We start from the raw sequence: 11,174 nt of genomic DNA, 5'->3' as shown, positions 1-11,174 counted from the left end.
CATCATCTTCAGGTATACATCAGTGTATGAGATGTTGATGTTGGATCAACCCAACATCTAACGTACGACCAGCGTTATAGGAACACAGAACAAAGGAAACACTTTATAAAAAGATCTCATCACATCCAGAAGGGTATCATCTCAGTAATACAGGGGGATCAGACGCGATTGCTTGTAATTCAATACATTTTCGTCATTTTTGAACAAATGAATCGCAGTGATCTGTTGCCCAGATGCCAAACAATTGTCCGTTTTCTGATGGACATACAACTGATGCACGTGTGGTCAAATACCCGGACGTTATACCCAGTATCTCAACAGCGATGAAGTAAGTAAGGTAGTCTTGCAGTGGGGGAGGTTAAGATAGACACGGAGAGGCACGACCACTTTAACCTCCTGGCCAAAATAAAGCTTTTTAGGGTGAAAACCGACGGGTTATGCACCGAGCTGAGAGGAAATTGTATCAGGCCGGCCCATCAGGGGAGTTCCACAGTCAAAACAACTGCTTCAGCTTCACTGCAAATCCAGACTAAATAACATCTCCCCCCCCACAACAACTTTCCAATAGCAAGTGAGGTATTTTCTTAGAGAATTCAGTGGACACTGTTATCTGTGTGACGGTCACTGCTGGCTCTCACTTTGTATCCTTAAGTAAACAAGTTGTATTAAGTGTAAACAGATGGTAAAACACACACACACACACACACACACACACACACACACACACACCTTACCCTCCTGCCTCAGGAGGCCTCTCTGTCCTTATAAGGCTCCTGCAACGCTCAGAAAGCTGGCCACGTCCACCGGCCGGGACCACAGGTCATAAAGTGTTGTGACCAATATGGCAAGGGCCAAACATGCCTCAATCAGAGGTCATCACAGGTGAAAGAAGTAAAAGAAAATGAGAGCAGAGTTCCACAGGTGTTTGTAGACTTCCTTCATAAAAGCAGAAAGCTTACAGGAAGAGGGAAGGACGGAAAGTGGAAAAAAATTATATATCTTAGCTGTTCGATGGCAGATGTTATAACGGCTGCTCCTCGTGTACATGGTCTCACAGAGAAACTGTGGGAAGCAGTAGTCAGACATGTTTCTCGGGGTCCAAGTCTTGGAAGTGTGGGACACGTGAAGACAACTCGGGACAACAATAGCTAAAACTTTACCTGTAGATCAAAGAGAAAACAGCATCACCGCGACCTGTAGAAAATGGGATGGCTGGAGGGAGGTGGTTCTAAGAAAACTAGTGAGACGGGAGACTTTGATTCCACTGTGGTTTATGGCAAGGAGGAGGAGGAACAGCTCAGGCAACCCAGTTGTTGGAACAGTACTCCATATTCAGGTGAATATAAACCCTGTAAATATAGATGCTAAAATAGAAATGATGATGATTATAACGTGACCTATACATCGCCTCCAACTTTTGGGAAACAGATTTTGTAATGTTTGTTATTTGAGGTTTTCAGGTTAGAGTGGCGGACACGCTCATGCCAAACATGTTTGTGTTATTAAAGAGTTTATTTGTGGTGTTTTGAAACAGAATATAGTAATATAAATGATGCTTAGATAGAGATATAGGGGGAAGTGGCGCTTTAGATTGGACTTGGTTGCTGTTTCCCCATTCAGCGTTGCTGCAGTTGTCTAAAGGGAGAAAGGAAGTGAGTACGAGAAAGGGAACGTATATTCGAAGGAGGACGGAAGGGGAGTGAGCTGAAGTGTGTAGAGTGGAAGAGAGAAAACTCCTGAGAGAACAGAGTAGGTGATAGGACAGAGCCCTACGGAACACCATTGTTGACTGGATTAGGAAGAGGCAGTCGATCCAACAGTACTTCTGTATATTGAAATAGTCAGTGGAGGATATCATGCAGTAGGGAACATAAAAGAGGACAAGACCACAGGGAATATTAAAAAGGATAGACTTATGCCATCCCCCGTCAGATGCCTGGGAAATATCGAGAACAACAGCAAAAGTTTCATCAAAACACTCAATAGAGGAAGACCAAAGGTGAGTCACATAGGAAGGAAGATGACCAGTAAATATAGCACTGTGAAATTCGTAATGGTAACCAGAGGGAAGTGAAAGGGATTCTAGAAGTATAGGTTAAAGTTAAGGAGAGTTTCAAAGGCTTTGGAGAGAGCAGAAGTGAGAGCCATGGGACTATGGTTGGAGGGGTTATTAGAGCGGTCTCCATCCCCAGGGATGCGCTGCACCAAAGCGTTCTTCCAAGTGGAAGGAAAATCCTAAAAGACTGAGGCGAAATAGGCGAGCAAGTACTGGTATTAGTCTGAAATCTGAAAGTCTGAAAGAGGTAAGGCTTTGTGTGTGTATGTGTGTTTGTATGTATGTATGTATGTATGTATGTATGTATGTATGTATGTATGTATATGCGTATGTATGTTTGTCACTATGTTTAGGGATTAGGGACCAAGATACTGCCCACGGATTCTCTGCGAGTCATAGAAGGCGAATAACATGGGAGGGAGTTGGGGGTCTGGAAATCTTCCCCTTCTGTTTTGCTTTCCAAAAGAAGGAACAGAGAAGATCAAATGAGGGTTTTTACCCATAAGGCTCAGTCATCTGTTCTTGACGCTACCTCACTAACGCGGGAAATGGTGAATATGTGGTTACATATCGAGTGAAAGTTTACTTTGACGAGGTTGTATCACAATCAGCAGACGAAATAAAAATAGTCTCGCTGAGGAAATTTTCACGCCGATAAAGTCCATCATTTCCCAACTACTGATTCAAGCGCAGGTTTAAAGTTGCAGGGACTCGTTGAAAGGGGTTCTTGGTCCTTTGGTTATATAAAACAATCGCACTATCATATCATATATATTATATATATATATATATATTTTATTTATTTATTTTGCTTTGTCGCTGTCTCCCGCGTTTGCGAGGTAGCGCAAGGAAACAGACGAAAGAAATGGCACAACCCACCCCCATACACAGTGTACACACACACACGCCCACACACGCAAATATACATACCTGTACATCTCAATGTACACATATATATACACACACAGACACATACATATATACCCATGCACACAATTCACACTGCTTGCCCCTATTCATTCCCATCGCCACCTCGCCACACATGGAATACCATCCCCCTCCCCCCTCATGTGTGCGAGGTAGCACTAGGAAAAGACAACAAAGGCCCCATTCGTTCACACTCAGTCTCCAGCTGTCGCGCAATAATGCCTGAAACCACAGCTCCCTTTCCACATCCAGGCCCCACACAACTTTCCATGGTTTACCCCAGACGCTTCACATGCCCTGATTCAATCCACTGACAGCACGTCAACCCCGGTATACCACGTCGATCCAATTCACTCTATTCCTTGCCCGCCTTTCACCCTCCTGCATGTTCAGGCCCCGATCACTCAAAATCTTTTTCACTCCATCTTTCCACCTCCAATTTGGTCTTCCACTTCTCCTCGTTCCCTCCACCTCCGACACATATATTCTCTTGGTCAATCTTTCCTCACTAATTCTCTCCATGTGCCCAAACCATTTCAAAACACCCTCTTCTGCTCTCTCAACCACGCTCTTTTTATTTCCACACATCTCTCTTACCCTTACGTTACTCACTCGATCAAACCACCTCACACCACACATTGTCCTCAAACATCTCATTTCCAGCACATCCATCCTCCTGCGCACAACTCTATCCATAGCCCACGCCTCGCAACCATACAACATTGTTGGAACCACTATTCCTTCAAACATACCCATTTATATATATATATATATATATATATATATATATATATATATATATATATATATATATATATATATAAAAACTTTTATTATGTTAGCTTGAGAGTTGATCAATGAATGCTGTGCTTGATGTATTTATTTTTATATGTTTGGAAGAGTTCATCCCACATTCCTTGTGAATATATACTCTGAGGATGTTTATTTGTGTAATATATATATATATATATATATATATATATATATATATATATATATATATATATATATATATATATATATATGAACTTGCAAAGTTTGCCGTGTGTGTGTGTGTGTGTTTGTGTGGTGTGTGTGTGTGTGTATGTTATGTAACTTATTTCCATAATTTTTATTCCATTCATTTTAGAGTATCATTAATGACCTTTAAGATACATGGTCAAAACGAATATATACTGTATATTCCTGTCTCATTCTGTATAGTCTGAAGAATGTCTGATTATCTCTGTTCAGTGAGAAAAATGTTTTGTTTTTAGCAAAGTCTTCAGATAAGTTTTATATATGCCTGGGAGCCAGATAGGTTGTGGGTCTGTTGATCTTAAATCCCTGAAAGAAAATGTATTTTTGTTCTGTGTATGATTTTTACAAAACTAAAACCTTATTCTATAATTGCTTGCATTTCAGTTCACTTCCAATTATACACTCGCCTCTAATGTTTACGGTGTCTTTAATTATTTCATAGTTCTCCTTACATATCCCTTTATTGTCGTCCATTTCCTATTCCTCCTTTTCCCCTTTGATTATATTTGCCGGTGGAAACCCACTCTCCGTTCTCTATTTGCATATTCTTATGCCGGAGTGCCAGGGTCATCGGTTCATGGAAGTATGAGTTCTGCGTTTTCCCCGTGTGTGGATGGAGAGGGTGACTATTCGTAGCACGGAGGGCAAGAGGTGTATATATCGTCAGCTCCTGGTTCTGGCTGACCGAATCCTCAAGGCTTTCCATACCCATTATAGCGAGCGATTGAATATCTGGATCAACTGAGCGATTAAGGTCAATGAAAGTGATAGATATTTTCGGAGGTGTGATTTTAGGTAGGATGAGTGTGTGTGTGTGTGTGTGTGTGTGTGTGTGTGTGTGTGTGTGTGTGTGTGTGTGTGGGGAAAGCGTCGTGAGCCGAAGGATAGTGTATTGGGTTATTGAGGATGGAGTGCGGCGCAGCGTATGGGTAGGAAGACGTAAGAATTTTGATAACAATCGGAGCAGAGAATCTTGTTGATATCAAGAACTTTTTCATATTATTCTTGTATCTACAAATCCTCCATACAAGACTAATGAGGAGGAGGATAAAAGTACGTCTTCGTGTAACCGTAAAAACGTAAAGTAAAGACATACAGCCAAGGGAAGATGACCGTTGCACTGGACACCATCTTTGGGTTGGCTGGATATGCAGTCGAGGAGGAAGTGAGGCAAGTTTGAGGGCAGGGGAGGGAGAGAGAGAGAGAGAGAGAGAGAGAGAGAGAGAGAGAGAGAGAGAGAGAGAGAGAGAGAGAGAGAGAGAGAGAGAGAGAGAGAACGGGTATACATCCTCATCTGGGTACAAAGCTGGACATGAATATTACAGTTTTCACCTCAAGGAATGTGTGAGGCAGCGTCCATTATGTAACAGCTGTGAGATGGTATCATGGAACTTACTCAGTTGTTGAGAGGATCAAGCGTGATGAGTGAGAATATGTTCATCATGGGATGTTAGTTGAGGAACAAAAAGAGAATTGAGGTAAACTTCCAACAGATTATGTGTAGGAAACTAGATGATAATAAGTGAGGGAAACCGCTGGAAGACTTAATGTGGTCTGGGGACTGAGACCCATATTGCAAAGAAAAATACAGACCATTTATCTTGATCAAACCCACGATGCCAAAACAGCTGCTTAAAGCAACTGTACTCAAGACTTCACAACACGGATCTACATCCTGCTTTGGATATAGTGTGTGTATACTCAAGACTTCACAACACGGATCTACATCTTGCGTTGGATACAGTGTGTGTATATTCAAGACTTCACAACACGGATCTACATCCTGCTTTAGATATAGTGTGTGTATACTCAAGACTTCACAACACGGATCTACATCTTGCTTTAGATATAGTGTGTGTATACTCAAGACTTCACAACACGGATCTACATCCTGCTTTGGATATAGTGTGTGTATTATACTCAAGGAAATAACGATCGCTTATCATTATGTGTGTATCCCATCGTTACGGATCCTTACACAGAAGCTGCAGTCTGCCGAAGATACGGAAAGAGTTCGATGCTAAAGATGGACCCGAAGTCTGCGACTGGCTCTTGTGGAAATATATGGGTAAAGTGTGGAAGGAAACGAATAGAAGCGAAGAAAGATATGGGAAAAGGGTACGGAAAGAGAAGGATTCCCAGAAAATACTGACGAATGAATGGAAGAGGAAAAAGCATAATGTTTTAAATGAATGAGGAAATAATAGACTGAAATATAGAAAGGCGCAGGAGGATCGTAAAGGACGAATGAAAGTGTAAGGGAGAAAATCAAGCTATTTTCCAGAGAGGAAATTATGCTCAGAATAAGACCATGTGAAAGGTGAGTGTGTGAGAGACAATTATCGTTGGCAGTTTGTGTTGTGTGTGTGTGTGTGTGAGACGAACTCTCGCTAGAGGTGGAGACTTTATCCTCAGAAACTAAGATACGCAGCACATCGATGACAGAAGTGGGAACTGATTCGTGAAGATCAGCAGTGTATGATTATGGTAGACGTAAGCAGCGGAAGATATTACTGGGGAAAAGAGGGAGTAATATGGTCGTAGTTCAGACAGTGTGGAAAAGACAGAGGGAGCAGGAGTTGTGTTGCGACACTACGATGACGTGATCGTATACCAGAGTGCTTGCGAAGGTAAAGTATTGGTTTGCCTCCGATGTGTGACGGGGAAAGGAATATAGGTGACCGCTAGAATTGCTAGTATGTAACATGCTCTGTCTGTGTGTGTGAAGAAGAGTTACTGTGGTACTTGTAATGAATGAAGGAGATGTACCAAAAAAAGTAGTTTGTAGATTTCTATTTAAATCTAAGAAGAAGGAAGTGTTGTACGTGTATGGATTTGATAAAGGTGTACTTTTGAAAGAGTTTCATGGGTTCGCAGGAATTTGGTGTACTTAAAGATGTTCAGTAATGATGAGGATTCTACATGGAAATGTTGCTGTGTGTGTGAGAGTAAATGAAGGTGTGTAGAAATTAATATTTTCAGACAGATGTAGATGTGTGTCAGGGACGAGATGATGCCGCCATAAAAATGTATGAAGTAAACCTAAGGTGATTGTAAGGTAAGAGTTTTCGGGTCCGTCTTAAAAAAAAGACGGTACCAAGGAAGAGACATCACATTTGCAGAGTGAGGAGGTTCCTATTGTCAAGTGAGGAAGGAGGATTCAGGGATGGAATGACTAGGAGAAAAAGATGTGACACTCTCGTGTTATGTCTTAAATGAGGAAGTTGTGAGTAACTCTTGGTTGTAAGGGACAAACCGGTGTCTTAGAAACGTCATTGTGAATGGAGAATTGATGTGATGATGAGGTGCACATGATTGTGAGGTATGTATAAAAGATTTTAGAGAAATTATTAGATAAGAGACAGAAAAAAGAAAGAACTGAAGAAATGAATAATCGCAAAGTACATGAAGATAGAGGCGAGAAATGTATTTTAAGGGAGAAAATTGACCAGATTCTCACAAGGATGGGAGCCACGTTATCATGGTCCCTTGTAGCTGAAAACATGGCTAATAAGGATTTGATGAGGACGATCCGTCATAATGAACGACTTACGAGCAATTATGGTACACTAGGAAGTAGCAATGTTGAGGGAATGAATGTAGAAGTTCTGTGGTGGATGCGTTCGCACTGTATGTCATTGACGGCGAACTGGAGCGCATTTCTGACCCTAGAACTCAAGATAGTGTAGGAAGTGAGGAGGAAGAAAGGACATTGTATAATGTGAGGGGAAAACCTGTTCACCTTGCCTTACTAATCATAATAAAGTCAATGAGCAGCGCCGCTCGCGGGTATATAAACTTTACCTACACCTTACACCTGGGACAAAATTCAGAGGTTATAATACAGGAAGGGAATGAGACAATGTGATATGCCATCTATGGGGAGAATCGATACGTGCCCAGGCTGAGATGCACTAGCTGGCTGGCGGCTTTTGAAGACGAACTATTTATGAAAAAAAATATTCCCTTTTAGGCTTTTAGAAAACGTCTGCCACCTAGAAAATGGAAGGATGAGATGAAGCCAAGGGCTGACCTCACACGTAGCAAGAAATTAGCTCAATAATTGAATATAATTAAAACTTGGGTTGAGTGAAATAAGAGAAGTTAGCGGTGGGTGTAGTTCGGTGACGGTGGGTTCCTGGGGTTGGGGAGGGGTCTGTGTGGCTGGCTGGCTGGCAGGCAGGGAGGGAGGAGCGGGACCAGCGGCGTACCACTGCCAGTCTGCCGCTGGACCTTGTGAGGTGAACACCTACACGATCACGCTCCGAGACCACTGGTCTTGGCCGGTGAACGTCCAGGCCCCTCTCGTTAAAACTCATGCACAACATTATTGTAATAACTTTATATCCGTCGAAATCTTGAGAGTAATGTAGATTGTCTAACCTCGCGCTATTGATTCGTGAACATGTTTTTTTTTTTTCAAAATAGTTACATATATTAAGATAACCCCAAACTATTTGGGAAGAATATCCCAGATCTTGAGGGACTGATGTGGTGGTGCTATATTAATCTATTCTTACGTCCAATAATTCCAGGTTAGCTATACTCTTGTGATGGAACCCAACCCGTGTAGCAAATGACACTTGAAATTACAGAAAAGAAAAAAAGAAATGATAATAGATTAATACAGAGATTTGCTTGTGGTCAGGACCTAAGCGATTTTAAGAACTTAACGTAATGTTATAATACAGAGAGATTTTGTCTTTCTTCCTTCAAAAAGGAATGAATGAAAAAGCGACGCTACGTTTGACGGAGGGTAAATGTGAATGAGAGACCTCACGACCAAGAAGAGACCCGTTTAATTTGGTATAGATTGATTCTAGAATTTCTTCGACAATCTACTTCCCCCTGAGTGTTTACAAAACAGAACATGCATCTGAACAATAACCTGCTTTCATGAACCAACAATACGTTTTCTTACATAAGACGCATTTTTTCAGTGGAAACTTTAAGTGGACCCAAACCACCCACTGGCACAGATAATTGCTTGTTAAAAAACAGAGATATTTGAACAGGTTATTTTAGCATGAGTGTTTCTCCGCGAAACCCATACTATCGCGGTCTTGTCTATGCACTGAAGTGAGAGAGTCGCCGATATTGTTACAGTGAGACTTAAAAGATCACAAGAAACAGTCGAAAATGTATCAGTATTTGCCACAAGTGAGCCGGTCTGTCTGAAGATCAATGACCAGTCCTGCCACTTGAAGAATTCAATCCCATTTCCAAGTATCAGAAAACGATGTGGAACCAGTGGACCCCACAACCTCTTATGGTGAGTAGCTTCACTTGATAATGACTTAGATCTTGAATATATTTTTTTTTTTGTAAATGTTCATGTAGTGTATCCCACTTTAAAATTATGGTTATGTTAGACTTTCACATCATTGATGCTTTCACATCACTGATGCTTTCACATCACTGATGCTTTCAACACTGCCTTCATATTTTCTTATAAAGTATTTTAACCAATACATAGACTACAGGTATTTCAGGGAGTGTGGATTTGCGTCCATGAAGAAATTTCATGAGTTGCCTTATACTTCATATTGATACTAAAGGTCTTTTCCAATTTTCTGATCCTATGTTGATCTGTGGCACAAGTCAAGGTATGACGTGGTAGTGATGTTTGTGGGGTGGACTAGGGGGGGGGGGGGGTTGTTGATCAATACCTCATAACCTGAGACAGAGAGAAACCTTTGCATATATATCTTAGGCTCAGTGCTGAAGGAAACCAGTTGTTCAGACCCAGAAATGGTAGAAGCTGAGCAGGTGAGTCGCTGAGATGGTCTTATCACCTTCCTCCGTTGTTGCGCTGACGTCACACTAGACTTCAGCGATTACCTCAGCATGATTGGTGGTAAGGTGTGCTCACTAGTTGTCAACCCCTGGCCACCGCAGAATACTCCGCCGTTCACTGGGTTTGTGGGTGATACAACGTGCCATCCACAACGGCTCTTAGCTGTTGAGCTCACGTGCCGTCCACAACGGCTCTTAGCTGTTGAGCTCACGTGCCATCCACGACAGGTCTTAGCTGTTGAGCTCACGTGCCATCCACGACATGTCTTAGCTGTTGAGCTCACGTGCCATCCACGACAGGTCTTAGCTGTTGAGCTCACGTGCCGTCCACAACGGCTCTTAGCTGTTGAGCTCACGTGCCATCCACAACGGCTCTTAGCTGTTGAGCTCACGTGCCATCCACAACGGCTCTTAGCTGTTGAGCTCACGTGCCGTCCACAACGGCTCGTAGCTGTTGAGCTCACGTGCCATCCACGACAGGTCTTAGCTGTTGAGCTCACGTGCCATCCACGACAGGTCTTAGCTGTTGAGCTCACGTGCCATCCACAACGGCTCTTAGCTGTTGAGCTCACGTGCCATCCACGACAGGTCTTAGCTGTTGAGCTCATGTGCCATCCACGACAGGTCTTAGCTGTTGAGCTCATGTGCCATCCACAACGGCTCGTAGCTGTTGAGCTCTCATGCCATCCACAAAGGCTCTTAGCTGTTAACCTCACGTGCCATCCACCTGGTAGGGTCAAAAACAAGAAGAAAGATCCCAATCATAATTTCCAATCACGAATTTCTATCTGTCATTATGTTGATTTCAGAATAGCGTTAACGAGCATGCAAGTCTGTAGCGGTCAGTCAGGTAGAACTTGTTAGGAATTTTCAAGTCGTCTCAAAATGCGATCTAGAAAGTCTTCTCAAAGTTGTTATCGTGGTCAAGATAAATTGAATGTGAATATATATATCTACCTACGTTTATATCACGGGTATATGGGACCCCTGTGGTCCATCTGGGGAACTGACCCGCTATAGATAATCTGATCCGCTATATAGAGATGCTCCTAGGTTGTGAAGGGGAGTATCTGATATCATGATGAAGCCGCCATAGTCGGAACGGTAAGCCATTGCTTCACATGAGGATGAGGCAACCATACAGGGATTGTGGATAATGATACATGGGTCATCTTGAGTTGCCATATGGTCGTACCATCGTTACCTGGACGGTTGGCATACTATTCTCATATAACCTGTGTATTTCCAGGTGTATATATTTATATATATATATATATATATATATATATATATATATATATATATATATATATATATATATATATATGTGTGTGTGTGTGTGTGTGTGTGTGTGTGTGTGTGTGTGTGTATTGTT

General features: G+C 42.1%; 1 protein-coding gene across 5 annotated transcripts in view; it reads left to right on the top strand.

The window, feature by feature from the left end:
• Positions 1-8,221: 8,221 nt before the first annotated feature.
• LOC139747993 (uncharacterized) overlaps positions 8,222-11,174 on the top strand; it is a 585,795-nt gene continuing 582,842 nt past the window's right edge. For 4 of the 5 annotated variants that reach the window (XM_071660527.1, XM_071660528.1, XM_071660529.1 and 1 more), the window contains exons 1-2: positions 8,222-8,335; positions 8,539-9,275. The gene's annotated coding sequence lies outside the window, so the exon portion shown is untranslated. Of the gene's footprint in view, positions 9,276-11,174 lie in introns of all 5 variants that reach the window. The other variant, XM_071660526.1, reaches the window with a different exon arrangement.

The sequence above is a fragment of the Panulirus ornatus genome, chromosome 71 (genome assembly GCF_036320965.1).
Source record: "Panulirus ornatus isolate Po-2019 chromosome 71, ASM3632096v1, whole genome shotgun sequence".
Lineage (NCBI taxonomy): Eukaryota > Metazoa > Arthropoda > Malacostraca > Decapoda > Palinuridae > Panulirus > Panulirus ornatus.
This window is presented reverse-complemented; position numbering and strand designations above follow the sequence as displayed.